This window comes from Piliocolobus tephrosceles, chromosome 16, assembly GCF_002776525.5.
Source record: "Piliocolobus tephrosceles isolate RC106 chromosome 16, ASM277652v3, whole genome shotgun sequence".
In the NCBI taxonomy this organism is placed as follows: domain Eukaryota; kingdom Metazoa; phylum Chordata; class Mammalia; order Primates; family Cercopithecidae; genus Piliocolobus; species Piliocolobus tephrosceles.
This window is the reverse complement of record NC_045449.1, coordinates 58236874-58244564: the sequence shown is the minus strand read 5'-3', so window position 1 is coordinate 58244564 and position 7691 is coordinate 58236874.

The following is a 7691-nucleotide window of genomic DNA, read 5'->3' as shown; positions in this document are numbered from 1 at the left end:
TATCTATCTATCTATCTATCTATCTATCTATCTATCTATCTATCTATTATTTGAGATGACATCTCCCTCTGTCGCCCAGGCTGGAGTGTAATGGCATGATCTCTGCTTACTGCAACCTCCACCTCTCAGATTCAAGCAATTCTCCTGCCTCAGCTGTGATTACAGGCATCTGCCACCATGCCCGGCTGATTTTTGTATTTTTAGTACAGATGGGGTTTCACTGTGTTGACCAGGTTGGTCTCGAACTCCTGACCTCAAGTGATCCACCTGCCTCCAGCTCCCAAAGTTCTGGGATTACAGGCCTGAGCCACCTCACTCAGCCAAAGCTATGCATCTATTTAAAAGGCCTTTATAGTTTCTTTCTCTTCTTAAATCAAATATTTCTTTTAAAAAAGTTTTTTTCTTCTCAGTCAACTGAATTGTTTTTCTCCATTTTGTTTTCTTGTCACTCTTGATGCCCACATGAGAGGACCTGAGATAATTTCTAAGAACCTGAGACAGACCCCGTTTTGGGAAAAACCTATTTTCCTCATGGAATCCCAGAAGTTGAAAGCGGAGAGATCCCTCTCAAAATCTAAGGCTCTGCTCTGTTATGCATTGCATTACTTGATGTTTTTGACTTTTGGGGGTATCAGAAATGACTTTGCATTATGAGAGAGCTTTTAGTATTGGCATGTAACAACTTGGTGGGAAATATTCTTTTAGGGATGGCTAATGGCAGCTATGGGGGGTACTTGGCTCTTTCCATGTTTGGATCAGAGAGTCATCTTCTTGGAAGTTGCATGCTTTCCTGACCCTATTCCTCAAAGGGCTCCAACCTGAAGCTAGTAATCCAGTTAAGAAACTTAAAAACTGGGCCAAGTGGCTCACGCCTATAATCCCAGCACTTTGGGAGGCTGAGAAGGGTGGATCACTTGAGGACAGGAGTTTGAGACCAGCCTGGGCTAGCCACTCCATCTCAGCTTGGTTCCAACACAGTTGTCTAATTGATGGAAAGCCTCCTTATTTAGTTTACTTTGGATAATTTCTTAAATTGAACACTTATTAATCTTCTAAATATCACCTTTTGTCAGAACTCACAGTTATGAATGGCCCTGACCATACTGTCGCTCTCTGACTAAAAATCTCTACTAAAAATACAAAAATTAGCCAGGCCTGGTGGTGGGTGCCTGTAATCCCAGCTACTCGGGGAGCTGAGGCACAAGAATTGCTTGATCCTGGGAGGTCGAGGCTGTAGTGAGCCAAGATCACGGCACTACACTCCAGCCTAGGTGACAGAGTGAGATTCTGTCTTAAAAAAAAAAAAAAAAAAAAAAAAAGCTCTTCTTCTGTGTGTGTATTTATACGTGTTGTATGTATCATGTTTATATAAAAGATCTCTAGTTAATTTGTTTAAAGAAAAATAAGCACTTAAGTATTTCTCAGAAAAGTAGAAACTTTTATGCCTTTTAGTTCACATGACTTAAATAATCTTTGGGAGATAGATAGTTTTAAAGATTATTGGTAAAATAAAAAATGTCTTCAAAATTTAAACATTTGGTCTAAATTAGGCAGGTCAGATATTGTGTTTACTAAACTACACAAACTGCTTCTATGACTTTTGGAACCATTAGAGTCTAGGGAAGGCCTGGGGATATGTGAGGCTAGCCATGCCCCTTGGCCATGCTGGAAAGAGTCAGACCTTATCTGCCCTACTGCCTACTGTCCTAGGCTCCACACCCGGTACTTGCCAAGTTTTTCACCAAAAATAAAAGTTGCTAAGAGATAACACTGGGACATACATACAAGGTGTGTAAGAAAAGTCCAATGTTTTTGGTAAAAGATTACAAGAAGGCATGGGAATGTGGATTTTTTGGCCTAGTTTGGAGGGTTAAAAGATTGTTTTGGCTGGGTGCAGTGGCTCACACCTATACATCCCAACACTTTGAGAGGCTGAGGCAGGTTACTTGACCATTTGAGTCCAGGAGTTAAAGACCAGACTGGGCAATATGGCAAAACCATGTCTACTAAAAATATAGGCCGGGCGCGGTGGCTCAAGCCTGTAATCCCAGCACTTTGGGAGGCCGAGACGGGTGGATCACGAGGTCAGGAGATCGAGACCATCCTGGCTAATACGGTGAAACCCCGTCTCTACTAAAAAATACAAAAAACTAGCCGGGCGACGAGGCGGGCGCCTGTAGTCCCAGCTACTCGGGAGGCTGAGGCAGGAGAATGGCGTGAACCCGGGAGGCAGAGCTTGCAGTGAGCTGAGATCCGGCCACTGCACTCCAGCCTGGGTGGCAGAGCAAGACTCCGTCTCAAAAAAAAAAAAAAAAAATATATATATATATATAAAACTTAGCCAAGCATGGTGGCGCAGGCCTCTAATCCCAGCTACTCGCGAGGCTAAGGCACGAAAATCTCTTGAATCCAGGATACAGAGTTTGCAATGAGCCTAGATCATACCACTGCACTCTAGCCTGGGCAACGAAGCAATTCTGTCTCAAAAAGAAAAAAAGAGGAAAAAAAAAAAAAGAGGACTGTAAAATTTAAGTAGGATAAAGCTGAGGTTTGAGCAAGTTGTGGACGGCTGTGAAAGGTTAATCTCATAAAAGAAATTCTATGTGTGAACATATTGGCTAAAGTTAAAGGGGGTATTATTCAGTTTTTTCAATAAATCAAACATTGAAATAAAAGCACAACAGTTTTCCTTGGAACATTGATCTGTTCTTTTTTTAAAAAAAATAAAGAGAGAAAGCAAAAATCTTATAAAAGGTTTATGAGAATCTTACCCCATGGTGAATCATTAAGATTGTATAGCTTTGTCTGTAAGGTTTTATTAAGAATTGGGTTTGACATTAATAGTACATTAATGCAAAAGTGAAATTTGACTTTCTTTCTTGAACAACATTTTCACATACTATTAAAAGACAATGAGAGATTTTTGTTTGCTTTTAAGTAAGCCACAGGAAAAAGAAGGGAGGAAAAAGAGACATTGTTTGGAAAGCTGTTTGCCCGCTATCAATGAGTAAAGGTTTTTTGCCTTTTAAAAATCTTTGACTTATCAATTTGACTAAATAAATGACTTATGGTGACCTGGGATTTTATTTTATAATATCAAGTGTTTTAAATCTTTGATATTTGACAGACTTTCCAAAATCAAATTCTAAATGATGTCTTTTTCTGACCTGATTAATCATTTTAGATGTTAAGTTCCATAAGTTCAAAATGAAATGTTTGGCCTATTTGGTATATTAAAATCATACAGGAAGCATGGTCAAATATAAAATGTTTGGCTTTCTTTGGATTTTATTTGTATGGATGTGTTGTTGATTTTATGCTCCAAAATTATGAGAAACTCCTGATGTTCTGACATGACTTATTATTGTATGCTATCAGTAATTATAACAATGTAAAATTGTTGCATGCCACAGAAATAACCAAAATTTCTAGTCAATTGTGTCTTTAACTGTGGCTGCCCTAAGACTTTTTATCATTGTTAACTAAAAGTATCTGAGACAGGTCTCAATCAATTTAGAAAGTTTATTTTCAAGGTTAAGGACATGTGCCCAGGAGACTGTGCCATTCTCCAAAGATTTTGAGGGCTTCAATATTTAAAAGGGGAAGGATGGATATTGTGGGAAAAGGAAGAAATTTTTAAAATGTCTGGGTAGATAAGAGACAAATGGTTGCATCTTTCTGAGTCTTTGCCCAGCCTTTACACAGTTTACATAAGGCAGGGGAGTAGATGAATACTTACTTATGCCATTGTCTGACTCAGTGAATCTGCATTTTTACATACGATAATGTAAACAGTAGGGCAGCGGAAGCAATCAGATATGCATTTGTCTCAGGTGAGCAGAGGGATGACTTTGAGTTTTTTTTTTTTTTGGAGACGGAGTCTCGCTCTGTCGCCCAGGCTGGAGTGCAGTGGCCGGATCTCAGCTCACTGCAAGCTCCGCCTCCCGGGTTTACACCATTCTCCTGCCTCAGCCTCCCGAGTAGCTGGGACTACAGGCGCCCGCCACCTCGCCCGGCTAGTTTTTTGTATTTTTTAGTAGAGACGGGGTTTCACCGTGTTAGCCAGGATGGTCTCGATCTCCTGACGTCGTGATCCGCCCATCCCGGCCTCCCAAAGTGCTGGGATTGAGCCTAACCTGGGAGGCGGAGCTTGCAGTGAGCTGAGATCCGGCCACTGCACTCCAGCCTGGGCGACAGAGCGAGACTCAAAAAAAAAAAAAAAAAAGAATGGGAGGCAGGTTTGCCTGATGCAGTTCCCAACGTGACTTTTCCATTTTGCTTAGTGATTTCAGAGTCCCAAGATTTATTTTCCTTTCACATCATCTACAGACAATTGTCTTGTTTTGATCCTCTTCAAAAGGTGGTTTATAATCAGCTATAGAACTCTGACAAGTACTCTTAAATGCAAGTTTATGATAACTTTGGAACGAGTGCCATTAAAATGGAGAGGAAAGAACTTCCAAGACTCTGTTGGAAAACTAATGAGTCTATAAGCATTCAGCAAAACAGGAACTAACTGCGTAGATCGAACTAATAAAAAGCCAAAAAAATCTTCTTAGGTTTTTCTGCAATTTAAACTGACCCTGCTTATTCCTGTGCACCAACCAGTGATTTCTGGCTGCTGCTCAGAAAAAGAGAGGAATGAGTAACATAAAAATCTGGATCAGTATCTAATTCTGGGCGCAGACGGAATTGGCTAGCCACTCCATCTCAGCTTGGTTCCAACACAGTTGTCTAATTGATGGAAAGCCTCCTTATTTAGTTTACTTTGGATAATTTCTTAAATTGAACACTTATTAATCTTCTAAATATCACCTTTTGTCAGAACTCGCAGTTATGAATGGCCCTGACCATACTGTCGCTCTCTGACTAAGCTCCTCTCTATCCTGAATATAAGGTAACCTAATAGTTAGGCAGGAATGCCATCACACGTATTTCTCCTAAAGAAATTACAGAGGATGGATCCTCATCGCTCTACAACACTTAGGATGAAAAGTCCCCTTGTAAAAGGGAGGGGGAGTGTGTCAGAGGCATTGGAACAAGAATGACTCCATCTTGAGTAGGAGCTGGGTAAAGCGATGCTGAGACCTGCTGGGCTGCATTCCTAGGAGGTTAGGCATTATCTAGAAACTAATAGGGCTTATTTAGAATCGAATGGCTCCAAAGCAGGTAAGTTGAACAATGATCAAATTAAAGAAACATCCTGGCCAACATGGTGAAACCCTGAGTCTACTAAAAAAATACAAAAATTAGCCAGGCGTAGTGGCACATACCTGTAGTTCCAGCTACTTGGGAGGCTGAGGCAGGAGAATCGCTTGAACCCAGGAAGTGGAGGCTGCAGTGAGCCGAGATCGAGCCACTGCACTCCAGCCTGGGTGACAGAGGGAGACTCCAGTCTCAAAAAAAAGAAAAAGAAAAAGTTAAAGCAGTTTATGATATTAAAGCATTTAGCAAGGCTGGGCACGTTAGCTCACACTTGTAATCCCAGCACTTTGGGAGGCCGAGGTGGGCGGATCACCTGAGGTCAGGAGTTTGAGATCAGCCTGACCAACATGGAGAAACCTCGTCTCTACTAAAAATACAAAAATTAGCCGGGCATGGTGGTGCATGCCTGTAATTCTAGCTACTTGGGAGGCTGAGGCAGGAGAATCGCTTGAATTCGGGAGGTGGAGGTTGCAGTGAGTCAAGATTGTGCCATTGCACTCCAGCCTGGAGAACAAGAGCAAAACTCTGTCTAAAAAAAAAGCATTTAACAAATATTTCAGAGGCATTCGAACCAGAGCAACTCCCTCTTGAATAGGGGCTGTGTAGAATGAGGCTGAGACCTGCTTGGCTGCACTCCCAGATTAGACATTCTTAGTCCCAGGACAGAAGATCAGCACAAGATACAGGTCACAAAGACCCAGCTGATAAAACAGGATGCAGTAAGAAGCTGCCAAAACCCACCAAAATCAAGATGGCAAGGAAAGTTGCCTCTGGCTGTCCTTGCTGCTCATTATATGCTAATTATAATACATTAGCATGCTAAAAGACACTCCCACCAGTGCCATGAGAGCTTACAAATGGCATGGCAATGTCTGGAAGTTAACCCATAAGATCCATAAGGAACAGAAATCATCAGTTCCAGGAATTCCTTGCCCCTTTCCCAGAAAGCTCATGAATAATCCATCCTTTGTTTAGCATATAATTAAGAAATATCCAAAAATAGCCAACCAGCAGCCCTTGGAGCTGCTCTTCCTATGGCGTAGCCATTGTTTTGTTTCTTTACTTTTCTACTAAAAACTTGCTTTCACTTTACTCTGTGGACTCACCCTGAATTACCTCGTGTGAGATCCAAGAACCCTCTTTTGAGGTCTAGATTGAGACCCCTTTCCAATAACAAATCTATATTTTACTCAAACCAAGGAAAGGGGTGTGAATAACTGCAGTTAAGATTGTAACAGCTCGGCTGGGTGTGGCGGCTCACACCTGTAATCCCAGCACTTTGGGAGGCCGAGGTGGGCAGATCACGAGGTCAGAAGATCGAGACCATCCTGGCTAACATGGTGAAACCCCACCTCTACTAAAAAAAAAAAAGAAAATACAAAAAGTTAGCCAGGTGTGGTGGCAGGCACCTGTAGTCCCAGCTACTCCAGAGGCTAAGGCAGGAGAATGGGGTGAACCCAGGATGTGGAGTTTTCAGTGAGCCGAGATTGCGCCACTAAACTCCAGCCCGGGCGACAGAGCAAGTCTCCATCTCAAAAAAAAAAAAAGAGAGAGACTGTAACAGCTCAATGGGTTCACCTTGCCCACTGCCTAGTCAGACTGATTTATTAAGAGAGGAGAATTGCAATAGAGAAAGAGCGATTCACACAGGGCTGGCTTTGCAGGAGACCAGAGTTCTATTGTTACTCAAATCAGTCTCCCCAAGCTGATCAGGCAGCAGAGTTTTTAAGGGCAACTTGGTGGGTGGGGGGAAGCCAGGAGTACTGATTGGTCAGGAATGAAATCCACAGGGAGTAGAAGTTGTCTTCTTGAACTGAGTTCCTGGGTGGGGATCACAAGATTAGATGAGTCAGTTTATCCACCTGGGTGGTGCCAGCTGATCCACCAAGAGCAGGGTCTGCAAAATATCTCAGGCACTGATCTTAGCAGCAGTTTAGGGAGGATCAGAATCTTGCAGCTTCCAGTTGCATGACTCTCAAAACCATAATTTCTAATGTTAGTCCCCAGGCAAGACAGAGGTCTGCTTTGGGAAAGGGCTGTTAATGTCTCTGTTTGTTTGTTTGTTTTTGAGATGGAGCTCTGTTGCCCAGGCTGGAGTGCAGTGGTGGGATCTCAGCTCACTGCACCCTCCACCTCCCAGGTTCAAGCAATTGTCTTGTGTCAGCCTCCCGAGTAGCTGGGACTACAGGTGACTTTCACCACACCCAGCTAATTTTTGTATTTTTAGTAGAGACAGGGTTTCACCATATTGGTCAGGCTGGTCTCAAACTCTTAACCTCAGGTGATCACTTGCCTCAGCCTCCCAAAGTGCTGGGATTACAGGCCTGAGCCACCTCACCCAGCCACCACCGCACCCAGCTTGTCTTTATTTTAAACTATAAACTAAGTTTCTCCCAAAGTTAGTTCAGCCTGTCCAGGAATGGACAAGGACAGCTTGGAGGTTAGAAGCAAAATGGAGTCGATTAAGTTAGATCTTTTCCACTGTC